At 37.2% G+C, this 27823-nt stretch overlaps 1 protein-coding gene across 1 annotated transcript in view; it reads left to right on the top strand.

Annotated features, from left to right (window-relative positions):
• HS6ST3 (heparan sulfate 6-O-sulfotransferase 3) overlaps positions 1 to 27823 on the top strand; it is a 771575-nt gene that overhangs the window by 200318 nt on the left and 543434 nt on the right. The gene's annotated exons all lie outside the window — the stretch shown is intronic.

Here is a 27823-nt window from a genome sequence, read left to right as displayed (position 1 = left end):
AGTAGGAGTCTACCACCTTTGTCTACAATTGTGTAATATTCTTTTTGCATGTACATGTGTTTCTCTTGTGGTTTGTTCCCACAAGAACCTTTTTTTATGATTCATATTTTTTACTAATAAATTCTACTTGTTATATGTATAATTTTCTTTATTACATACTTTTTTCTTTTTCATAATTGCCTTTAAAACCCCATTCTTGAGGTTTTTTACTTTCTGAGAAGTACAGCCAATATCCAATGTTTAACTAAACTTGAGATCTTTAAAGAAAACCTGTGGTGGGCAAAATGCATAATGACCTAGCAGCTGTCTCTATTGAAAGTGACTTGCTTCCGTAATGGGCAGACTTGCAGGCTGGGAGAAAATGTGCATGCTCCTTTCTCCAACTCACAATGCTGTGCTGGGTGCTTGCCATCACCAGACACAAGCATTTCCACAGAGTGGGAGTGTGCCTAGCAATATGTACATACAGTATATTTATACATCCTAACATGGTTGCAACAGTGGATCCGGACTGTGGCTAGGCATACAAAATGTGCAGTATGGCCCTGGAGTTTGCCTTCTTTCCAGCTGTAGAGGTGCTTTGCTTTACGTCGCTGCCTTTTGTTGCTACTGATGTAAGGCTTTTGTTGGCAGCAGCATCAATTTGTAACTCTATGCCGCTATACCAGCTGGTTTTAGTGGACTATTGGAATTCCTGAGGAAGTCATTTTAGAGCCATCTTAATGTTTTCATAAATGCTGTAATTAATGCCCCCCCCCCCCATAATTTCCCTCCTGGATGCTCAATACCATCAAGGCATGTGTCAGGATGGAGGGCAATCTGTCCTTGATTAGCTTCAAAAGAGTTCAGAGATAACATTAAGGGTATAATAGACCCCTGATGTTTCTTTATTGAGAAACTGTCAGCTTTGTTTATCACATAGGGGGCTTATTAGCTCATTGTTATAGCAATACATTTAAGTAAAAAAAAAAAACTATTTAAAAAAAATCTAAGTTTAATACAAATAAATATATTTTTTTTTTCTGAGACCATTGCCCCAACATACGTGTACATACACATGAAAACATGCTTATCTTGTGTGCCTGCATATGAAATTGTGTCACACATATTAAGTATAACCACACATGCCAAATGAGAACGATAATTCTTAGCCATCATTTACTGTTACGGTAACTCTAAATTGATGAGCTGTAAACACTTTTAAAATGTTGTTTAAGGACAATTTTGGTTTGTTTCTTGCAATTTCATGGGCACCCTTACTTTAAAGGCTTGACACATTTGGTATCTATTTACTCACTGAAATCTCATACTTTATCAGTAATGCGAAAATTATATTGTGTTTTTTGTGCACTAAAATTAATTTTAGGGTATTTTTATTAAAAATATGGGTTACGTAAACAGGCAGCCCTAACAGCGACATAAAAGTCTGTGACTTCTATAATTATATTCTATAGGGTCTCTGATTTTAGAAAATTAGTTTTAAGTATTCTTCAAGTCTAAAATGTGCATTTTAAAGCAGAGTTCCACCTAGAAATGGAACTTCCAGTGTTTGGATTACCCCCCCCTCCTCCGGTGTCACATTGGCACCCTTCAGGGGGGAGGGGGGAGCAGATACTTGTCAATTACAGGTATTTGCTCCCACTTCCAGGGAAAATCAATGCACATTGGGCGACGATCTATGCAATATCCAGCCTAAAGTCTTCACTGCCTGGTTCCCTTGTCAGGAATGGCAGTGGCAGCACCTGGGAGTGGATCCGAAGATCACCGTCAGGTCCTGACATTGCGGGCTCCCTGGACAGATAAGTGTCCTTATATTAAAAGTCAGCAGCTACATTATTTGTAGCTGCTGACTTTTCATTTTTATTCCACTGGTAGAACTCTGCTTTAATATTTGTACAATTAAAAATCTTGGGCAGCAAAATTATTAAATAGTAATTTTGCTCTGTAGCTGACTCATATGATATGAGACATACAATCATTGCTTTATGAAAGTGTTAAAGCTTATAATTGTAATTAATCTCACAGTACTGGTATTTTGTTTTTAAGGATGCGTTAAATGAAATTCAGTAGACAGTGTTTTGCATGTACTATTGTGTCTGCAGTTATCAAAGATTAAGTAGAATTGATGTAACTGTATATGACTTGTGGGTGTAATTTCAATATTTTTTTACATTTGTGAATAATTACACTTGCTTGCATTTTCCCTGCTGAGAAATTTCTAGAAGTGTTAGCTATACATTTGTTCTGCCTATTAGAAAACAAATCTTAAATGAATGAAGAGGAAGAGGAAGTGTATCCTGGAAAAACTCTATCTTTGTCTTTAAGGGGATAAGCTATATAGATGATAAGTGTGATTTTCAGTTGCTGCTACTGCACTGATGTTCCCATGTTCTGTGATCTTTTCGCTGACAGATAAAAATTATCCTAACGGTTTGCAGTTTTTTTTGAGGACTAACATTGAGGACTAACAAAAGCAATGGAGCTCCCCATGATGCCAGAGCTGGCCCTCCTGGGAATCCATGATGTTGACCAGAGGTCCCATCACAGCAAATTACTGATTTCGTATTTGCTGTATTACGCCAAAAAATGAATCATTTACAAATGGTTCTCTCTTGCTATCCCTACTATGTCCTCCTGGCTATCTATGATTGACACTGCATTACCACTATACAAGTTAACCTATATCAGTCACGGATGCCCCTGGAAGTTTGAAAAGGTGTGGCGGATGTGGACCTCGCTATAGATGGGAGAATCCTAACTGCCACTGCCAGTTAAGACTCTTGTATACTCCCTCTCCCCCATATATACATTTATGTACCCCAATACTGGAGCTGTGTACGTAATTGCTGGGCCCTTGTTGACTAACCCTACCCCTGAAAGTGCACCGGTTATGTTATCTCCACTGCTTTATCACTGCTTGTCTAGTACCATTAACTATTACTCAATGAATCTATAAACAATTGTTTTTCTTGTCATGTCATTTAGGCTGATTTGGCCTCCTTTTCCTTGTTATGTGCAATATCCTTCAATAAAGAACCTGATTGTTAAAAAACAAAAAAACAAAAGCGATGGAAGTTTATGGTAAAAGGTTTTGTGTAATTGATCAAGACAATGAACAACCAACTACAGGCCATTTTTAATTTTAACCACCAACCAAGTATTTCCCCCTTCTCTTGGCAGCATACACCAGACCTAGACATACAAAATAATGGATGTCCCTACCTTTAGCTTGAATTGTGTGCCAGTCACACTCAATGTTTACTATAGCCAGACACTTACTATAAATTGTATTGCAAACATTCTAATCACCAGACTTTTTGTTTTGGATATTTCTTCTTTTTTGTCTTCGTCAGTTGGGGAGATTGTATATCACTTCCTGTCCTTAATAAATAACATAAAGTGAGAGGAAATCAGGAAATCATTTAAAAATGAAGGGAACTCTTCTCCTAGTCAGTTACCACTGGAACATATATTCTGAGTGGAATATTTTCTTTCTAGACAACAGTCATTTTTTAGGTTCCCCTAACCTTTTAATCTAGTCGCAGAACAAGGTGAGAGGGGATGAATCTCCCCACTGGAGACTGTGCAAGAAATAAAAACCTGACATAAGTTCTAACTCTTCCTCAATATATCCAGATATCCAGCAGTTCTGTGCATAGTGATCGATACAAATAGGTGTCTCAGGCTTTAGCTCACCATGTAACAGAATAACAGACAATAAAATCTGTACTTTCTGTAGTATATGCGTGTGTGTATGTGTGTGTATATATATATATATATATATATATATATATATATATATATATATATATATATATATGTATATATATATTACAGTGGCACATGGGAGAAATGGTGAAATATGAAGTAGTTACACTTAGACTATATACTTATTTATTTAAAGGGTTACTCCACTTGCGAGGGCTTTCCAGTCTGACATACTGATTAATAAATATAATGGCCCAGTGACTAGAAAAGGTAATCCGGTAGCTAAGTTATCGAATAAAGCAAAATATAATATGCAAAGAACATTACTCAATAGCAATTAATTAGCAATCATTTTGTATTTTAGAGACTACTTCTGAATGATGACAGGAGAAATCTTTGATGGTTATTCAGGCTTTCTGTTAGTACTTTATTTTTGCTTCTTACATTGCCTAGCAATTGCTTTTTGTCGGTTAACATTCTATACATTTTCAGTAAATAGGTTATATAAAGTCTAGTTTTTCCTAGGGATGTCATACTTGCTTTATGTTTTTGTGTTTATTACTGTGGGTTAAACTTGTATTGGTGCTATACATTTCAGTGAATAGGCTATATAAAGTCAAAATTTTCTCAGGGTTGACAATTACCCTTATTGATTCTGTGTATATTTCTTTTATTATTACATGAAAATGAAAATATAGAACAGAAGGTTAGCCAGGTATTTCATGAAACAGGTTTACTGCACATCAACTTTTCACTGTAAAATAATTTTTATTGATTGACAGTGGGTATAATTTAATAAAATAATATGTGTTATTATGTGCTATTGCAGAAACCCTACTGTGGTAAACTTCATCATATTGCACATTATAAAACAGAAGCATGTTAAAAACAGTCACGCTACTTGACATGAAATCTAAAAATATATATTTTTTTCTTCTTTTTAAATAATTAATTTTAAGGACAGTTTTATGTGCTACTAATGTGCTAATGTTTTTAAATTGGTATTAGGCAAGTTATGAAAAAGCAATTCAGCTGAAAGAGGAGACTTTCCCCTTTCAAAAAGGGCATACATGTACTTGGGATTCCAAGAAAGCAAGATCACTATGCCTTGATAGGCCAGCATAATTGAACTTTTTAATTAACATTTAACTTATTTGTGTAATTGGTGCAGGTGCAGTGAACATCAAACATCTGTCAATCTAATTTGGCAAAAAACTTAACATGTCAAGGTAAATGTAATAACCCAGACTGCAGAGCCCATTAGATGAAAGTGGTGTCCAATGATTTTGCCTAACAATTTATTTTATATCAATTCTGTAGCTGAGACTTTCCCCATGATTGAAAGAACTGAAATCCAATGAATTAAAGGGGTGGGAAAGTCAGACTCTATTTGGCTTGCTGTAGCTTCTAACTCAAACTGTGAGAAGCTCAGTGTGCAGTAAAAGTAGTAAGCAATTTCCGTACAGGGAAGGAGCCTGTACAACTGTGTAATACTGAGGGAAGGCTGGGGTTCAATCTGGAGACTGGTAAAATTATGTTGCTTCTATCACTGAAATACAGTAACACGTGCGATGTAACATATGTCCTTATTCAAAGTTTTGTATTTCAGTGGGTGGGGGGTCTCAAACAAATTGACATTGCTAGACAAAGAAAAAGTTAGCTATTCTAAAATAATTTTAGCCTTTCTTTTAGGATATTAATGAAGAACTTTACCAAAGATGTATTTCTCCTTCAATTTGTGCAAATAAAACAGCAGGTGCATGGTCAGTGGTCACTCTAAAACAATGATTTCTTTATAATGAGCGTTGCATATGCTAGAAGAATCATAAGGTCTATCCAGCTTTACTCATTAGTGAAATCATGAGAAATGTTGTCTTTTATCATTTAAAAACAACTGTATCATCATTTTTTTTCCCGGACACATAACTCTTTGTTGTATTAAACTTTCTAGAGTATTAAAGAGGCTTTAATGTTTAGGTATTGACAACCTGTTAAATTCACACATAGTTAATTGATATTTACATGTATTACATTAACAATTAAACCTTTCAAAAAATACAAAGCTTCTCATAAATGGCTGAGCAATGCTCAGCCTGACTCTATTTTGTTCTGGGAATGGGATAGGAAGTCCTGTTCCCACTGCTGGAACACAGCGCTTCATACTGTATGTGGCTGAGGCTATATACAGTTACTACAGCTTGCCCAGCAGATGAACCTGTTAGTGCAGTAAATAGTTTGGACCAGTTCGGCACCAACAAACTATTGAAATGGACATTAAACATTGAGTTAGGCTTCAAAGCTTTTTAGATACTAATACAAGTAGAAACATTGTAACAACTGGCGTTTTTTTGTCCTTCTATTGTTTTTGAAATTGAGATGAATTGATTAGGGGATAACAGTGAGCATAAACAAAAGCAAATTAGCGCAATAATACAACATTCTAACATACAACAGCAGCTGAACATCAAGGGTCAATAATCAAATCCCTGAATTGAAAATAGAAAAACAGAAAAATGCAGCGCTAGAAAATAATACAAATTATAAAATATAAAAATAGATAGTCTCTAATTCAAACAGAGAAAATAACCCCAAGTGTCTTCAGTGAAGAGAAAAAGCTCATGCATGTGACTTTGTGGGCTGATCACACCTCCCCCACTAGTTTGAATGGCAGCTCACCTCACTTAGTGGACCCTTTAATTACAGAGGGTCTAAAGCGCCTTCCCCTTTCATCCATGGGGTCACCAGTGGTATCCAATAAAGCTTCCCAAATAAAGATCAAACACATTTGCCAGCTCCAGTTCAATGCCACACGTAACATGTAATGAAAAAGCAATATATAGTGCTCTCCGTCTAAACGTGTTTATTTATAAAAGGATTAAAATACAACTCACATATATGGCACTAGAAACCTAGTGCCTGGTTCAACAGCATATGAAACAAGAATGCAGTGGCTGCGGGTAACGGAGGCACTATATATTGCTTTTTCGTTACATGTTACGTGTGGCATTGAACTGGAGCTGCCAAATTTGTTTGGTCTTTATTGGGGAAGCTTTATTGTATACCACTGGTGACCCCGTGGATGAAAGGGGAAGGCGCTTTAGACCCTCTGTAATTAAAGGGTCCACTAAGTAAGGTGAGCTGCCATTCAAACTAGTGGTGGAGGTGTAATCAGCCCACAAAGTCACATTCATGCAATTTTTCTCTTCACTGAAGACACTTGGGCTTGTTTTCTCTGTTTGAATTAGAGACTATTTTTATATTTTATAATTTGTATTATTTTCTAGTGCTGCATTTTTCAGTTTTTCTGATAATAGTGAGCACTTTGTAATGGAAGGAAACCTGTTAAGCCTGAATTTTGATCCATGTATGGGCAGGGTGGTTGCACAGAAGTCGTTCTACTCATCAATTTCTGTACAATCATCCTCTTGGGCATGAGGAGAGGAATTCCAATAGCCAGTATTTCCAATTTACACTGTGATCAGATGTTATTGGACACAGCTGATCATATGGTAAAGAGCCTACAGCATAGGCTTTTTATCATTATCGATGATGCGCTGTGTCTGCGGAACATGGCGCACCACCGATCACCAGGCTGGGCACACAAGTGACCCATTCTATTGGCCGGGGGGGGGGGAGGTGTTAAAGTTGAACTCAAGGCAAGCAGCTAAATACACCAGTAAAATACATATATGTTAGTCTTTCACTTGCCAAAGAATTCATATTTTTTAGACAACCCAATCCCGAGCCTTACACAGCCTTGCCAGACAGCACAGACAGCCTAGTGACTTGACTTGTTTCCACTGCAGTTAAGCAAAAAACCTTGGTCACCAACCATCCCTCAGCCTGTGACTGGACAGTATGTAAGCAGCATTAGACTAATAGTTATAACTCTGCTCTCTAGCCCTGTCAGCATTTTTCTTGTTAGCTTCTCACTTCCTCTCTTAATCTGAATGCTTTCTATAGGGGTTACACAAACTGAACACATAAAATACAAGTATTTAAAGTGGTTATTTTTTCCTAAAATAAAAAATATGCTATACTTACCTGCTCTTTGCATTGGTATTGCACAGAACTGTCTCTTACCCCGTTTTGGAGACCCTTGCCAGCACTCTCTGCTCCTTCTCTTCTGCGAGTGCCCCCATAGCAAGCTTGCTCCTCTGAGTGCCTTTTACTCCTGGCAGGAAAAAGCTAATTCAAAAACGCACCTAAAGCCATGTATCACACACTAATTTTGACGCATTTAAAGGAAAAGTCCAGCCTGAGCTTTTTAGGCTGGGCTTCTCCTATGAGTCACAGGAGTGCAATTCGTTTTGCACTACTGTGACCTGTTTTTAGCCGAGAGCAGTCTGGAGTGCACGCACCTCTGACATCACTGGAATCAGTTGAGGCAGCTCATCATCCTGACTTAGGAAGTCTGGATCCGCCAGGTGCCTGGACTGATGGTAGTCTCAGCCTCTCAGTGAGACGCTGAGTCGGCCAATCCCCATCCCCCTACAGCAATGAGTGTGGAGGAGCAGAGCGAGAGAGATGACTGACAGGCTGATATACATCAGCAGAATGGCTCTCCTCTGCAAACTGATGTACCTGCACGTCAGTCTGTAAAAGTACGTCAGTCCGTAAAAGCAGGATAGCAGGCATGCATGCGCCCGCTGAATGCCATGACCGCCTGCCAGCAGGTCCTGCAGACTCGATGTCCACCAGCGGCTCACAATCACAGCGAGGAGAGGCAGAACGGGGAACTGTCTATGTAAACAAGGCATTTTTCCTATTCTTCCTAGTGACATGAAAGGGATCTTCTGTTCCCAGTGATCTCTGTCATGTTTCAGTACCCCATCCCCCTACAGTTAGAACACGCTGAGGAAACACACTTAACCCCTTCATCGCCCCCCTAGTGTTAACCCCTTCCCCGCCAGTGTCATTTTTACATTGATTAGTGCATTTTTATATCGCTGATCAATGTAATAATGTCACTGGTTCCCAAAAAGTGTAATTTGGGTCGTATTTGTCAACCGCAATGTTGCAGTCTCACCAAAAAATGACAGATTGCTGCCAATACCAGTAAAAACAGTAAAAAAATAAAAGTCGCTAAATCCATCCCATGGATTTTAGATGCAATAACTTTTGCGCAAACCAATAAATATAAGCCTATTGCGATTTATTTTACCAAAAATATGTAGAAGAATATATATCATCCTAAACTGAAGAATCTTTTTATATGTATATATATATATATATATATATATATATATATATATATATATATATATTTGAAATATGTATTATAGAAGAAAGTAAAAAAATTGTCGCTCTTTTTTGGTTTATAGTGCAAAAAATTAAAACCCGCAGAGGTGATTAAATACCACCAAAAGAAATCTCTATTTATAGGAAAACAATTACATCAATTTTGTTTGGTTACAGCCTTGCACGACTGCGTAATTGTCAGTTAAAGTGACGCAGGGCCATATCGCAAAAAATGCTCTGGTCATTAATGGGACAAATCCTTCCGGGGTGGTTAAAGCTTGTTTGTTAAAAAGTACTGTAGCTATTCAAGTGCTATGGAGTTTATATGAGCACAATGGAAAACAGTGCCTAAAAAAGGCATAGGGCTAGTCCCCAATATTGCCTGAGGTCTCCCTGCAGCTGATCTTTTCCCCATTACTTACTTACCATGTCTTATTCTGCATTGTGTTTGTGTGAGTAGATGGTCAACTTAGTAGAGGCAGGACTGCTTTCTCATGTAAGAGAAAGCATGCTACATTTTTCAAAATACACAGAAGTATTAAATGTACAGGATGTTCACTTATCAGTGTGAATGTTCACGCTTTATAGTGAATATTAATAAAATGTGGCTTGGGTAGGGATTGAACACAGCAACATCATTGTGAATGCTGGGGGCAGCATGAATACAATATGCCATGAAGTGGTGGTGCAATATCCTTTTACAAGACTGAACATCCTTCCTTTCTTACCTATGTAAGTGGATTTATTTGTTTTTAATCGATTTTAGTAGATTGTTTGCACAATGAGCCTCTTCCTCTCCTCTTTCATCCATTTACCATGGAGTTTATATGAGACCATGTTTTCTTAACTTAACCGCTTCAGCCCCAGAAGATTTTACCCCCTTCCTGACCAGAGCACTTTTTGCGATTTGGCACTGCGTCGCTTTAACTGACAATTGTGCGGTCATGCATCGTGGCTCTCAAACAACATCAACGTCCTTTTTTCCCACAAATAGAGCTTTCTTTTAATGGTATTTGATCACCACTGCAGTTTTTATTTTTTGTGCTATAAACAATAGTTAAGATAGTTTTATGACATTTTTATTAATAATTTTTTTTACTAGTAATGGCGGAGATCAATGATTTTTATCATGACTGTGACATTATGGCGGACACATCGGAGCTTTTTTGACACATTTTTGGGACCATTGTCATTTATACAGCAATCAGTGCTATACAAATGCACTGATTCCTGTGTAAATGACACTGGCAGTGAAGTGGTTAACCACTAGGGGGCAGTGTAAGGGTTAAGTGTGTCCTGGGGAGTGTTTCTAACTGTGTGGGGCGTGGCTACGTGAGACACATCACTGATTTCTGCTTCCAATCACAGGGAGACACTGTCACTAGGCAGAATGGAGAGATGCTTGTTTACATTAGCATCTCCCCGTTCTTCTCTCTGTGAGGCAATCGCGGGTGTACCCATGGCGATCGAATCCATAGGACCCACGTCTCGACTTATGAAGGTCCCGGCCGGCGTGCATGCGATGACATGGCTGCAAATTTAAAAGGATGTACAGGTACGCCCATTTGCCCAGCCATGCCATTCTGCCGACATACATCGACGTGCGCCGGTCGGCAACTGGTTAAGGGATACAATTCAAAAATTACTTTTTGGGTGTATGGGGGAGTTAATCTGGCATACTACTTTGCTGAGTTAGCTTGGCACATACCTCATTTAGGGAAAATACAACATTAGATTAAGTTATTTTCTGGAGCATTGTACTGATATCATCACCAATTGAGCATTTAATGAGACTTTGGGGATCATTTACTATAGCACCTATCATATATAAAGGACTGCAGTAGGGGTGTCGTTTGGCCTGAAAAGGCCAGATTTTTTGCAGGGGAGAAGGAATGATATTGTGCATATTGACAAACGCCCAACTATGGATGTGTCATGGTTATGCAGTGATCTTCCTCTGTTTGCTTACCCCCCCTCATGTGTTCTGACTAAGAGACCAGCCACTTCCACCTGGTGGTTTTTAAAACCTCTCCTCTAAGCATGGCTCCACCCCAGGCCCTATCAGGGAACCCTATATTAACCTGTGCACTGCAAGCCAGCGGTGCTGATCAACCATTGTGTATCCATTGTGTGTTTGGCTTCCTGTTTCCTGCTTGCCGTGTGCTCTATGTTTGTCTCTGTTACCGACCTTGGCGTGTTCTCAACAATTCCTGTCTGCTGGGGACCTTGACCTTTTGGCATGTCCCCAACCATCCCTGTCTGCATGTGACCCTGAACCTTTGGCGTGTACTCTGTTGTTACTGTCTGCTAGTTGCCCTGACCTCTGCCTTATCCCCTTACTATTCTTGTTGCCCCAGCCTGCTGCTTCCTTCTCCTGTAGTCTACTGTGAGCGTTAGCTGTGAGACCCCAGGGGCTGTGACCTGGAGCCAGACTGCAGCTAAGTCCATCCTCACCACTGGAGGCTCTGGCGAACACCTGCTGGCTCCTAGACCCCTCGCCCTGGGGAATCTATGCTCCAGCTCCCGTTGGGATCTGTGTTAGTGATCCTGTAGACCTGTGTCCTGAATCTCCCTGGGAAAAACCTGCAGCAGTCAGTCCTAAGATCCACTACCTAGTGGTGCACTTCCGACTCCTACAGAGTGCATCTGTCAACTACTTTTGCAAACCAGTGTGACGCCGCAAAATCATTGCTGCTAATAGGCTGCAACTTGTCATGCGATTTGATCTCTCAAATCACATGACAAATCACTTCAATGTAAACCTAGGCTTCAGCACACCTGCCCCCTTATGTGAATAGGTATGGGGTACATTGTAACCCTACCCGTTCACCCAAAAAACGGTGAACAAAAATCAATAGCCGGTTTTTTAAAAGTCCTTTATTGTAAAATAGCTCTGATCTGTCTTCCTCCCTGAGCCTTCTTTTCCAGACACCGTCTCTCCCTCCTCCATCTTCTCCCTGAGCTGTATTCTGCCAGAGCTGTCTCTCCTGCCGCCACCATCTTCTCCATCTGCTGTGTTCTTCTGCACTGCCAGTTGTCCGCTAATAAAAAAAAGCCGCTCTTCTTCTGTGGTGGTCTTCTTCCACTGTGTTGTCACCCGCTGTGGGACATCTCTTACATAGCCATGGAGTAGACTGTCCAGGTGACGTTATTGCATGGCCACAGAAGACCACCACAGAAGAAGAGTGCCTTTTTTTTATTAGTGGGTAACCGGCTGCGCGGAAGAAGACAGCAGTGGGAGAAGATGGCGGCTGCAGGAGAGACAGCTCAGGGAGAAAAAACATCAAACACTAGTAAATGTATTTTCGATGTGTGATTGAGCTATGCTTAATAGGCTAGTGGTCAGCCCTTCTACCTTGAAAAACTTAGGCTTTGAATGACTCATGGGTTCAAATGCCCTAGAGAGATACTAAAAGATTGACTTGGTAAAAAAAAGGCAAATGGCAACTAGCCAAAGCAGCATATGCTGAAAATAAGTGAATGCCAATGTACTTTAATTTGGCTGATTCTATTCTATTATATCAACTCTTCAAATGCATGCAATGGTATGTAAGTATTCAATAATATTGTGGTGTGAAATTCCAAACACCACACACTAGCTAATGTGCAGTTTACATTTCTTTGTTTATTTTAATTTGCTTGTGCATTGAAAAAATAAACACAGCTGATGGATGGTGGGTGGGCTGGTATTTGAACTCATACCATGAGTGCCTTGTAGATAACTGAGAAGACCGCTAAGCCATTGTGCTAAGTGCAAAACCTGCATAATAGTGTAGTATGATTAAAGAATGAACATAAATAATTACCTCTTTATAGTCACCAAAATTAATTTTTTTTTTATAAAAAACATGAAAAAAAAACAGCATACAGTAAATAGGTAACCTAAATGTTTAATACGTGTTACTTTATAGAATAGCAGACATTACTATGTAATAATCATTTATAACTGCATTTGTTAGCAAAAGAAAGAAAGAAACTAGGAATACTAATTGCAATATACATCAATAGATGCACATGAGGTAGAGCACATCTCACTTAAAAATGTTTCACATACACGGATCATATTTAAAGTGCAGTGCTATATAATAACTTAGTAGAAATTGGTATTTGCATATATGCGGAATCGCTAATTAGCGCTGATTTCAAATTGACTAACGTTTGTTCGCTGCTAATAGCGCTCCTATTCATGCTTATATTCGCCTGATGAACTTTTAATTGGCTAAAATGGTCGCTATTATTTACAATAGTGCCCAGTACTTCCTGGTGCTATAGTAAATGACCCCCCTTTTCTCTTGGATTGCACATATCATTTATGTATTTGCACAGTGAATGTTGATGTATGCATTGATTATTTATGCACAATGATTATATTTACGAAGGCAATGAATATTTATCACATTCATCATTAATTATTTGTATATTTATAGTATGTTTTTTAGGGTTGTTAATTCATTTTTTAGCCCTTATTAATTAATTTATGGCACTGTGTATGTTTAAATTGTTTGATCTTTTTAAATTTATACAGCAACTTTTTTATTTTTAGTAGTGAAGAATACTTTTTAAAAAATGTTTTATTATGAGCAAATAAGATGACTGTTTAAACCAGCCTTTCCCAATCTTTTTAAAACGGAGGAATAATTGAACTTTCCAGTCACAGAGAACCTCTGGTAATAATTGCAATATCTACAGCTCACGGCACATTAGGAGGATGGTCACTTGGAAGAACGCTTCTTACATTTGTGGTCACTAGAAATATTCACCTCCTTACAGATAGCTAAAAGATCTTTGTTGTCAGTGATTACTGATCTGAGAGGCAGAAATGTATGATTGCTTAAGGAATGGCTGGTAACCTGTGGGGAAACCCCTGGGTTACACTTAACCCTGGTTGAGAATGGCTAGCTTAGACGGTTTACACTAAAATTATACTTTTCAGTCATTGTATAATATTGTACAATATTTTCTCTCAGTTTTATATCACATATGGTAGGAAGAGAATCTAGTAATAATAATAATAATAATAATAATAATAATAATAACAACAATAATAATGTAAATACCAGAAAAATGTGTTCAGAAATTAAACTAAATGAAGCAAAGTTCTGAGAAATATGGAAATAATAAAAAAATAAATCACCAGACCAGTCAGAGGTTTAGCCCATTTTTAATGCCACTAGATTATTGTTATTATTATACAGAATTTATATAGCACTGACAGTTTACGCAGCGCTTTACAACATAAGTGCAGACAGAACAATTACAATACAATTTAATACAGTAGGAATCAGAGAACCCTGCTTGTTAGTGCTTACAATCTAAGAGGGAGTGTCAAGAGATAAAAAGGGTAATAACTGTAGGGATTTACTGATGGAGAAAATAAATGTACAGTTATTAGGTGGGGGTAGGATAGCTCCCTATTTGTCAGTGGTTACTAAGACAGGGGCAGGTGACTAGCCAAGCTGCATGCTCATATGGTATGGATTTTTGGGCGCATGCTTTTTTGTTTCTGTTTTGCATGGAGCTTCCCAATTCCCCTTTCATACCAGATCCTAAGGGATCTGAGGGTCCCAAGTTACTTTTTTTGTGCTATATCAAGCATAAGGGTTTGATATGTATTTTAGGAGGAATGTTAAGGGGGGAACTCCTCAGACAAAACATATGTTGTGGGGGTCACCCATTAGCATGCTAATCAGACCCTCATCTAGGATAAGGGTCTGGTACAGATAAAGGAAATCCTTGTTTACAAATAGAAGTAAACCAGCTGAAACTGCCATTTGCTGACAATTTAAACAGCATTTTTTTAAACTTTGCAATTAGAACTGTACCTTACAGCTGAACTCCAGGGAGATAAAAAAAACACAAATTATAACAGCTCTATCATCGTAAATACATCATGTTTCATGCAAGCTATGTAAGTACCTAAATTTGGCTTGATCTTAGGCTCCTGCAGTCCTTGTACAGAAAAGCTCAGATAGAAGGAGAAGCGGCAGAAGGACCAAATTAGTTTTACTGCAGTGTTGAAAGAAGGAGAGAGCAGAGTGACAGACAGATGAGCTCTGCTGCTTTTTTTGTAATTCTATTATTTATAAAATAAATTTAAGTCATGTTACAAGAGGCCAGGTAGAATTCAGTAATATACGAAAACGCAGGTGCAGAGAAACATAATAGAGGATAGTAATACAGATTGGATGTCATCTTAGAATAGGTATCTAATTGAGATGGACAGTCTGTTGCTTTTAATTTCTTTGTCCATTCACAGGCTGGGGGAGGGACAAAACCCAGTAGAGAAAATTCAGATCTCCTGCCCTGCCATACATTACTGTAATGTGTGGCGGAGCAATATAAATCTCAGGACTATATAGACAAAGACAGTATTAATTTGACAGGTAAAACAGCTCCAATATATGTCTCAGCATAATCCAGGGGGAAAATCCATACACTGATGATGTCTTTACAGCCCAAACATTAATCAGTTGACATACATCAGTATGTGGTCCTGCCCTCAGGACCACCCCTCTGGCATGTTTCATCTGATGGGCTTAATCATAGAACTGTTTGCCTAGAGTTCCACTTCAAGGCCACTGGCCTCCTACACCATATTTGCACCAGACCCCATTATATCTCATACAAAGATTTTCTGGGATCAAATAAAATGTATAGAGTTTATCTTCATATATAAAAGCACAGAAATGGAGAAGAATGACAGCAAAAAAACATGATCTAGTGATCCTTCAAGGTTGCTCTTTTTTTAATTTATGTCTGAACATGTTTATCCCAAGCATGTTTAAATGTACTTACTGTTGATTGATTTTACTTACTGTTGAGCACTGATACTTTCCCTTCTATACAGTACAAGAGGCAGAGTCAGCAGTTTCCACTTATTATAGACCTTAAGATATGTTGGTTGATCAAGCAATAGATCGCCCTATGAATCCTACCAGTTAGGAACCTCCTTTGCTGAATAGATCAACAGACAGCCCTATAGACACCCCACCTACAGGTGTAAACATAGAGGGTAGTCTAAGCCCCTCTAATAGTAATTTCACCAGAGATGAGACAACACTTTCAGAGCACTCAGAACTTTTCAATAAAAGAGTCATGCGGTCTCCAAAAAGGTTGACATATGATGTCTTGGGTGATAGCTCAGAAGAAGATATACATGCTTCTCAGAGGAATGATATTAAACCAACTTCTTCATCAGTTGGACTAAATGAAGATGGTATATGTCCACCCTCTGACACACCCAATGAGGTCCTATCCAGACTAATAGCTAATGAGTGGAATCACCTCCTAGCGGCTCAAGATCCACAAGGGGTTCCTCCATCGGCAACAAAATACTAAAGCTACTGCCATTTGTGTGCTTAATTAAGTTATATTTGTTACACAGGGCTGTGTCCCTGTCATTGCATTGTCATTTTTGTATATCCTGTCTTATCCTCTATATTGATGGAATTTTTTCCTTTTATTTCTTTCCCAAGTATACTTATTCTATTTTTCAATAAAATATTTGATCAAAAATTTATATCTGTTACTATTATATTGATATACGGCCTCTATGTGATAAGTATTCATCATAAAGGTGCTCCCTGTCTTTGGGCGACTAAAGAGGTTTAGTGTGGGGAGTATATAGTCAGGTTCTGTCACATCTAAAGGAGCACTGGGGAAGCACTACATGTTTAGTTTACATGTTTAGTCACAAAAGAAACAGCTTCTGCATGTATACATATAATTTGATGTTTGCACCTTCTGCATATCCTATAGATACTCCTTATGTACTAGAACATATGTATATACTATTGCTGCCAAAAAAGAGTGCATGTACATTGGCTGGTAGGATCTTTGTTCTAGGGTTGCTGCACTAGTTAGAATATGTGTTTTATTTTTCCTTATAACTATATTAATTTGAGGTCAGGAAATGTATTAAAATAAAACCAAAATGACAAAATTGCTTCCCACAAACCTTCAAAAAATCTTACTTAGCGCAATAAAACAGGTAATTCAGAAGCAACGGTTATAATGAACTACCTAAACTAGTAAACAAACATTGCAGTAGTTTCCTAGATCATACCCACATGCTGAAATAATATTTGCTAATTGGAATTAGCAACAAACATATCCAAGGCACTTAAATTCAAGCATTAGCGCTCCTAAATGGCTGCTTGTTATTAAATCTCAACAGCTAGTAATTGTACTGACAGACATCAGGGTTACTAAAGCAACAGCAGAACAATCAAAATGAATGTATTTACTTAGATTTATTCTTGGCAAATTTTACATGGATAATTATGTGACACTAAAATTACTACTATTATGGCTTTTCTATTAATATCATTAATAGTGTTGTTTCCTTTATTCTACTATTTCAAACATAGCACTCTTCTTGTCATAAGCGTGTAGCTCATCTCAAAAAGATAGAGCGATCAAATGAGAATGCTGAAAAAAAGTACGCTGTTGCGTGTTACAGGGCTGCTAGTACTGACCTGTCCTTCTAGAAATGCTAATTGATTGGCTCTAATGAGGATCCTTAGGGGATTGATATTTTGGAATACAGGCTGTTCACTTGGCAAAGTGAATGTTCACGTTGCAAAGTGAATGTTAGTAAATGCAATTAACCACTCTTTTTTGAAATATGTGTGTTCCATTGGGGAAAACAGGAAGTTAGAGGAAATACCACCAATGTAAGGGAAAATCTAGTTGTCTCCAGGGTCACTAGAACAATGTTCCTTCTATTCATGTTCTGATGACAACCCGAATTTTGGGATTTTCTATTGCTTTTACTGTTGATGATCACAGTAAAAAGGACAAATAAAGAGAGGGGCATAGACAGCAACAACAATCCTGACAGTGGTTCTAATTCCTCCCTACTCAATCCAAAACTTAAGAAAATGTTTTGCATGAAATTATACTTGAACCTTTTTTGTGTGTCAAGATGTAATTTCAGTGCTAGTCATCTAGTTTGAGGGATATATTAGCGTCCATATTGAAGCTGCATGTATGCATTACCTGGTATGCACTGCTATTTTGGATTTCAGCCATTATATTGGTATGGTGTGTATTATAATTTTTGACAGTTGTTGCATGCAGTTAATTAATTCAAAGCTGAATTTATTACATATATTGCTGTTACATTTTTAATGCCATGATGGCACCCAAGAGAGATGCACAAAGCTTGTGTCTTTGATAAATTCACAGTTTATATTGGATGTGTTCTGTTATGATACACCAATTAAACAGATTGTGCAATCCAAATATCTTGTCTATCATGATTGACAGCAGAATAGCAGGGATAGGAATTTACAGTTCATACATTTAAATGGTTCAAGAGCTGTTTTTCTTAGAACAATGAGTAACGAGCAAATACATGTGACTTGCAGCAGCAGGGTGGCTTTTTGCATTACAGTAATTATTTACCTTTCTACTAAACTCTGATCTTTGCAAATTCCTTTAGATCCATTCAGATTTTCCCTTCTTTTTTCTTTTTCTTCTGTGTTGGCAGGTCTCTCACAACCTGTCACTTGATATTTTGCCTTGGGGGCTCCAATAAGGTTAATTTATTGTTCAAAGTGTGTTGTCTATCCAATGCTACTTTCATTCTGTGTTTTTCTTGTCTCTAGCCCATTGTCCGGTTAAATAATGTCCATATTTCTAGAATGGAAATACTTTTTGGAGTAGGGAAGGTCCCTACTCTTCTTCTGCTGTCAGCCTGGAATAATTTTCCATATTTTAGTTGCAAACAAAATACACTCTGAACTTATGTTGATGTCTTCATTGGCACTTCCACTATTATTACAATATTGCTCAAACAGAAGAATGACCGCATTATTTATATGCTCTTTTTGATAATTGGCCTTTTGGGTCTAAGATTACCTTGCAGTTGACATCTTTGGAATTCATTTTCAACCCCTTGTAGCTGGCCTCTCCATTTAGATCTTGCAATTTGGACATCACAGAGAAATATGGAAAAGTTCTTAAGACCCCACTGAATGCCTTTTCTCATGCCATTCAAACATTCATGTTTTCCATATATAATTTGTAAGTGGGGAATATACTGTAAATACATACAGTATAATATTAGATAATACTAATACACCAATAATAATAATTGGTGATTGTTCTGCCTGATAAGCATTCTCCTAATGTTTAATACATTTTTATTAATTTATAAAAGACTACTTGATGAGTTTTATTATAGGTTTTATTCTAGTTAGCAATTTACAGACATGATAGAGTGTGCCTTTAACCCCAAACTGTGCCATTTATCTAATGTTTTCTGGTATTTCTGTGAATACATCCAGGCCTGGCTCAGTTATATATCTTTTCTTTAGCATTTTAAAGTGTTGTCTGAGTCTTGCTTGTTGTTTAAAATCAAAAGTTTTCTTCCTATCTGTCCAATGTTATAAGAAGGACATTGTCATATGGATGACACACAACTGAGATCACGACCCTTGACAACAATGCACCTTTAACATCCTTCTGTCATAAATAATCTTACATCAAGCCATCACGTACCCAAACATTTCTTCCAGACAATGAAAGTCAGCACTGCAAGCCTCTATCTCTTTAATACAGTAACTAACATTTAATATACCTTGTACAATGTATAACTGAAAACCAGTATGTTTAGAAATGTTTTAATGGTAATATACTGAGGAAATAGAGCATGTATTTGTGTCAAAGCAATGATCCAAGCCTTCATGATAGTAATAATTTAATACTTATGTGGTAAGTTACCTCCATAGCCAGTTATATTATCACTCAAAATGATTGCACAGAGCATCCCTGATCATTCGCTTGTAGGGTCCCCTGATGGTGCTCCTATCTCCTCCCTCCTTCAGAGTGCACTCAAGTGGGCTCAATTCCAAACTGGCTCTGTGTGTCCATTAACACAAACCTTCCCACTGACTGTGATTGACGGCAGCAGGAGTCAATGGTTCCCACTACTGCCTCCATGTCCAGTGAGGAGGAAAAAAGAGGAGAGAGCAGCTGCTCTTGGGCACAGCACTGAATAAAGATCAGACTTAGGTAAGTATTGGGGGAGGGGCTGGGGTAGCTGAACACAGAAAGTAGTTTTTTTAACAATATTTTTATTAAATTTAGTTTTGTACTAAACAAAAATACAAAAGTTACACAATAACTCTAATGAGCCTGACAGAAAAAAAAAACAAGAAAGACAAACAATACCAATTATTTTTCCTTACATTTGGTCATAGATATGCAAGGCAATATGGGCAGCATAAAGGTGGCGCAGTGAGTATCAACCATCAGTACAGAGTAGGTCATATAGCAGAGCAACATTGGTATGATTACATTCCTAGCTCTATATAAGAGAGAAGAGCTGGCAAATTCAAAGTCCTTGTTGCAAAAATGTGTTGGCTACATATGAGCATTAAAAAGCAAACCCTGACGCATTTCAATGTGAGCCTTAGTCATTCTTGGCTCTAAAGAGGCTGTGGTAAGTGGACTATAGATTCAGTATTCCATAATGGATTCCATACTTTCTCAAAGATTTGAGTCATCATATATAATGGGAGATGACCATTAATCATGTTCCTACAGGTTTCTTTAGATTATTGCGATTTTCCTTTCAAAGACATAAGAAGCATCTCTTTAGCATAAAAATACAAGATTCATTATAAACATTTATCATATTTAGAGAGTCACCAAAAATCCCTAACAAACAGTTCTTAAAGTAGAGAATATAGAGAAGGCCAAAAGCAGTGGAAATAAATAGATTCATTTCCAACCAGAAGGTAGAAACAGTAGGCCAGTTTTCCACACAGAAGTGTATAAAATCAGCATCAGCCTTGAAACATGCTGCCATTTGGCAGAGGCCCGATCTGTGCAGTCTGACCAGAGTGAAATAACTATGGTAAAATAACTTAAAATTAATCTTTTTATGACCAATTTACTGTAGGTATGCTCAAATTCTGACCAGAGGTGCTCAACAAAGGGAAGGTCTGGCAAGGTTAATTTGAGCTGAGCTTGAGAATATCTAGGCCTAGACTCAGCGCAAAGGGAAGAATATTAGTCAGATATCAACCTATTTGGGCCTGAGGTGTGTAAAAGTTTTTCTAACGTCTGAAATTAAGTATCAAACTTTATATGTCATAATTAAATCAACACAAATATATACCGTGATAGATCGAACAATCAAACATACGAATATACAAAACAGTTATAATACTGCCTATACACCACTAAATTCTGGTAGACATACAATCAAATGTGCTATAAATAAAATCTTATTAAATACATATAACAATTTATATACTTGTTATGTTAGTAAGGTAAAAAGGGCCTGGTAATGGACTGGGGGGGGCAATGATTCAATGATTTTTATCTATATTGCCGGGATTCGACAATACATTACAGTCACGAGCAGTTTTAAATTATATGTTTTCCTTTAGAAATATCATTTTGTTGTGGTTCTGTTATGAACACGGGAAAGATGCGCTGCTTTACAGGCAGACTAAGGAGACCCACCAGGCACGATATTTAAAGGAAGATTTAATTTTTATTGTTTCACTTTAAGCATTATTAAAATCAATGCTCCTGAAAAACTGCGGTTTTTATAACTTTTTTTTGCATTGATACACATCCCCTGGGCAGGACCCAGGTCCCCATACACTTTTTATGGCAATAACTTGCATATAAGCCTTTAAAATTAACACTTTTGATTTTTCACGTTCATGTCCCACAGACTTTAACAGTGTTTGCATAATTTTTTTGCCTGTTCACATGTTCTGCTGCAAACCGAAACAGGGGGGGGGGGGGGCAGGGTTGTTCGGCTCATCCCTAGTACCTATACCAACTGAGCTGCCAGGTTATAGAAATAAAAGTTTGGGAAAGCCAGATCAGCCAGATGGGTAGGCAGTTTGGGGATATCCAGTGATCCAGTGCCACCAGAGGAGTCTGACCTTGCCACAGAAAAGCACCACGGATAGAGTCAAGCTGTTTAAAGATTCACATTAGAGTTCTGCAGGGTGAATTTGCCATAGCATAAAGGCGTTTAGGGAGGAACACCATTTTCAGTAGGTTCACCCTGCCCATTAGAGTAATCGGAAGATCTATCCATTGTCTAGTTTTAATCATGCAAAGGGACAGAACGCAGTGATTTACCTTAATGCACAGAATACATTAAGATAAAAAGAGAAAAAAAACGTTCTGCCTCTACTGCCTTTCTATTTCTATTGTATTGTATCCAGTTTCATGCATCTGCTTTAAATGTTAGAGTTCAGTAAAACAATCATATACAGTTGGCAAAAAGTCAGAAGTCCTTCTTTAAATTCCAGTTCTAGATCAGTGACTCAAGTTATTGAAACAAATAGTCAGCATAATAGCAAGGCAAATACATTTGTAGAAGCAGTCTTCATTGTTCTTTCATGACAGGTTTACTTGTATAAACTATTGCATCGCACATTGCCTATGTGCAAAATTCAGTAAACAATAGGGACACATTTCAGTTACATGGTCACCCCACCCAAATTGGTATATCCATTTTAGGTAGGCAGTGGTGTGTTGAATACCTACTACCTTTTAATACCTATTAATACCTATTACCTTTTTAATACCTACTGGCTTTTTCAATATTTTAGAGATGGATGCAGTAGTTGAAATAAACTAAAATATTTGGTGGGGATAGCACTTCCCTGAAATCCTTAAAGATATTAGAAGCTTGCATCAATTCAACTTCTCAGCAACTATTATGCTTAAGGTAATTGTAGCCATATGCAGCAAACTAATATATGAGCTATGGACAGCATTACCTTCTGGAACATTATCTTTTAATATTTTCTATGCGTTACTGTACTTTATGCATAATATCCTGTTTTCCATTCCTCGCAGTTTCAGTAGGAAACTTTGTTAATATAATGGCGTTTATGTACAAGTGCAATTGCACTCTACAAGGGAATTTTCACCATAGCTTAGTTAATGTGATTAATTCTCTGTGTCATCCAATCATGTGCAAGAAAATTTATTTATTTTTTTATGTTCCTTGCACAGGGGGAAAATTCACTTGCAATATTCTTATATGCTTCTGATTTTCATTTTTATTTTATTTTTTACCATTAGTTGCCTGGAAGATTATAGAACTTCAAAAAGAAAAAAAAAACTGAATAAAAAAAAAACAGTTATAATAATTTACTGAAAGAAAGTACACCTTACACCTGGCAGGACATGGAGGAGTAAGCATTTGCATGACATTAAGAAGATTCTAATTTAATGTGGCATGACAATGAATTGATTGGAGGTATTAGAATAAGAAATCTGTAAAGTGTCCAACCCATCTATCCCCTTTGTTAGGATAGTTGAAAATGGAAACTTCTGTAACAGGAATAGTAATATGCAGACTGAAATAATGATAACCTGGTTTACGCTTTAGTTGTTCTGCTAGAGGTATTTGAAGGTAATCTGTGTTTAGGTGTTCTTTAAAGATAATGTGATGCAGCAGACATTGTAAATCAACTTTGTAGCTAGAAATAACTATGTTAAAATAGACTGCTCTCTGGATACAGTGAGCAGAACCTTGAGCAGCATAATTGACAGTCAGATCACACTTAGCTGAACTGTAATCTCTAGCAGCTCTCATTTTGTACATTTGTGCATTTCATAAACATTATATGAATGTCTCTGAAATTGGTTTATTTGTTTATTTTTATTTACACATTTCATTTATACTACTACAGTTTAAAGAGGACATACAAAAGATCAGTCCATTCTCTTCCAAATATTTCTAAACTTCCTGTATTAGTGTCTTCTGGAATCTTATCAGCTGACCCTTTATTTGCTGCATCCCAGAGTGGGTTTAGTATGGAATGTTGGCACTGATTGTATGCCTAGCTGTTTTCTATTTAGTAGTGTTTGTGTGTTTCAAAAATTAAAGGAAATTTATAGCCTCTTTAATTTTATTTTAATGTAGTCAGCCTGATGTAAAATACTGTATCCACATAATGTTTTACAAACCTTGTTTCTGTGTATAATTTGTAATGTTATTTGAATTGGGACAGCTATGTTTGCTCAATACACATCGACATTATGTTGTACTTCTTGCTTTCAATGCTATGCAACTGCTGTGCTTTACTCATCCTTCTCATAAGGCAATTCTATGAGTTGACAGACTCGAAAATCAGTGCTCTCCATATGTGATTATATCATATCTTTTGACAGAGTTGAACTTCTTCTAATTACTAATCTACGAATCTCTTTATAGTATACATAGAAGTGTAAGCTTGTAAACATCATGAAAACATTTTCCTTAAATGTATATCCAATTAACAGCCATATTGGGTAATAGCTAATTTTTCAATTTCAAAGAATTTATTTGTTTTCAAAGAAAAAGTACAAACATATAATAGTCGGCCAACTGAATGTTACAAATACAAGTGGAACAAAATGAACACTGGGACCTCTAGAGGCAAAAGATCTGCTTTATAAAAGTAGGGTAATACCTAATTTTTATTTGTTACATGTTCCCGCTCAGATAGCATAACTGAAAAAAATATTCAACGATTGCTGTTTACCATTTTAGATGTCATAATTAACTCTCTGCACTGTGGTGGTAAATCTCATTATCACTTGTAAACTAGATTTGAACACTTTCTGTCCTGACAAAGAGTTACATTTTTAAAAGCTGGCCTTCTATATGGTATGTTAGTGGAGACTCAGTCTGCCTTTAAAATTAGGACAAATGTACTCTGGAACCTGGCAGCACCATGGCACCACCATGGCACCTTCTCCTACCATCCAAAAAGGTAGAAAAAAGTTGATATTCTGTGTTAATAGAAACACATAATATTTTGTTTAGCTTTCTTCAAAAACGGATTCAACAACAGCTCATATAAACTGGATGTATTTTATTTTAACAATAAATGAATACTGTTGCTGATTCTACTGCTGCCATTACTACATTTGTGAATTGGAATACTTGTTCAGGGACTTACCTGATGTACATTTATCCAGCTAGGTGGCCTGAGATTACCTGCATTGGAATCATCTGTCTGGGCCACATCAAGTGGATTATCCTGCTGACATTTTTTCCTCTGCCTTGTTTGCCTCTGCTGTACTAGCTGGGTCTCATTGCTTTTCCGTTTCCTCTACTGGGACCTTCTGCATGCCAAAATTCCCTAAAATGCTTACACATCTGTGCCAGCATTCTCTTTATGCTTAAGGAAACATGAGCAAGCATACCTATGTGTCAGTAGGTATTGGTGCTTGCCCACTTTGGTCCATCACTCTTTTAAAGTTCTACTTCATCTCTGTTTAAGATTTTCCATAATTGCTGATCTTGCTTTTCCTAACACCATTTAAATGTTGCCTGTTAAATTTATTTCCTGACTTACCTGTTTCATATTTCTCTGTTTTAAGCTTTAAGCTACACTCTCAAACCACACTTTGCCTCACTCTTTGGCTATTTATGTCTGGTTGTATGCAACCCTTGACCTTAAGCAAAGCACAATTTTGTCTATTGTATAATACCCTACCTTAGCCTTTCTAGCTGCTACCAGTGAGACTGTCCTAAGGACTATACTCTGGAAATGCCTGCCATCCAAACGTCAACCTATACCAGGGGCTCTGGTGAAAAGACCAGGTGCTCCCAGACTCTGCAACTTGGTGTGGGCCTATATTTTTTTGCTAATGGCTCTAAGCATCCTTTACTATCCAAACTAATGCTGCTTGGATCCTATCTTTCATGGATCTATTCACATTAAAATGATTGTAAACCTATTTTTTTAAATAACAAACATGGTATTGTGTAAAGTACCACAGCACTACTCTCCGGAACACAATTAGGTGTAATCTATATGGCGAGCTTGCAGCTGGACATTGTTATATGTTTCCAGTAAATATAGTGCAATAAAAGTGCAGCGCTACCCTAGTTGGCACTTAATATGTCACATATGGATGATGGTGGAAACCCCTTATATTTATATACATCAATATACCATCCAAGTATCAAGTATAATAACAAACCATACAAGGTGCAAAATATATCATAAAATATAATTACATTTATAAAAAGTGGTGGAAACCCATCACATAAAAACTTCCCAAAATTTGTGCAAAAGAGCACAATATATACCAACATCCACATAATGTAAGCAAATAGTATAAAAAAAGATATAAAACGGCAATTATGATATACTGTATATTTTAAAACTGCAATTATGAGTGGAGGTGAGAACCCCTCAACTAAAAACTTCAGAAATGTGTGCAAGGATATGTATACCAAAATCCAAATAATAGAAACAAAAAAGACTGAATGTCAAAGCCATTATTAAAAAAATCACAACAATGTCTATAGTTCCTGAGATTTCTCAGAAAGAGTGGCTTGGAACAGAAGGTACTAGAGACCGTTCCACCATCGAAAGTATACTAACCTATTGTATTTTAGTTTGGTATCCTAGTTGTATGGGGGCAGAGTGGTTCAAACAGAACAGAAAGTTGTATTGTGTGAACTTGTTTCTCTTGATGAAATCTATAAGATTCACTGCCTTTCCAGGGCAGAAAAAATAATGAGAGATCAGACTCATCCTGGATGTAATTTTTTTTTTTATTATGGCCATCCAGGAGATATTTTAGGGTGATAAAAGCCAGGACAAATAGATTTAAGGAGAGTTTTTTTTCCTAGGGCTATTAAAGCTAATAATGCAGGAATGAAATAAAAGTGGTTATTCAGATTTATGTTACCACTTGTTGTCATGTTTTTAAATAGAAATTTTAATGATGGTAAATTAACTGTGTTTTCCAAATGTGTAGTTGATGATTGTAGTGTATGAATAATGTATAGAGCAGAAATTTAATTTCATGTGAATTTGTTTTCCACAATGACAATAAACCTTACCTTAACCTTACCATCAGAATATTGGCATCACTCTATACCAGGCTAAGAGACTTCACTTCCAAATGATGATGTCACAGACTCCACCCCCAATGCGCTTCATCACTCGTTATGTGCCTTCTTCAAGGACAGAACCTTGAGGAAGTCACGTGATGAGTGTTGATTTTATATATCTATGTGAACCATGCCCCCTACATCATTTTTCATCCCTCTGTGGTGCAAGCAGGCACAGCTTACATGGCAACTCTGCTCTGAATTCAGGAACAGTGCAGCACCATTGCAACATCATTACAGGAAACTGCATTAGGTGGACTTCAATGGCAAGGTCAGTAGGTTTATGTGGGACTTTTCAAGGATACTAAGAGAAAATTGAAATTGCAGATGGACTTATAATTAAGTCCTGTGGCATACATTTTTTTAAATAAGAGGCCATAATTCTACTTGTTATCATTACAGGCTGCTCAGACAACATTTTTATTATAAGTGGTGGATTTATTCAGAAAGCTGTACAAACAGCAGTTAAAATTATTAAAGTGCAGCAACCCATACCAACCAATTACATTTCACTTTCCTGTCAGATCAGATAAAAAACATTATCTGATTTTTCTATAGCTTTTTGCAATTTGAACATCCTTATTGCGCTAAAAGTCTAAAAAAGCACATAGCCCTTACATTTCTGTTAAAGTGATTTGGTTGGCTGTAACACTACCCAATCATTTGCATTTGACTCACATTTGGCACCACCACCCCAACATGCCTGTGAAAATTGGATTGTGTATAGATGTCAGTAATGGCTTCTTCATACTACCAGCAGGGGCAGAGTAGGAGAGCATATTTACATGCTATACTGGCTCCATAAATAGATCAGTTCTATGTGAATTGTTTTTCTCTCCTTAGGCACCCCTACCATGTGTGCATCCTTTCATAAACATTAAAACATTTTGTAGATGGGCAATGGGAAGAGAAGTTCTTTGGTGAATATAAGACTGTGTGGGACTTTTATAACAAAGGAACAACATCATATTGCAGACAATCTTC

This window comes from Lithobates pipiens, unplaced genomic scaffold (genome assembly GCF_037356315.1).
Source record: "Lithobates pipiens isolate NorthernLeopardFrog02 unplaced genomic scaffold, aLitPip1_a1.2 Scaffold_16, whole genome shotgun sequence".
Taxonomy (NCBI): domain Eukaryota; kingdom Metazoa; phylum Chordata; class Amphibia; order Anura; family Ranidae; genus Lithobates; species Lithobates pipiens.
The sequence above is the reverse complement of the archived record's forward strand: the minus strand, read 5'-3'. Positions and strand labels throughout refer to the sequence as shown.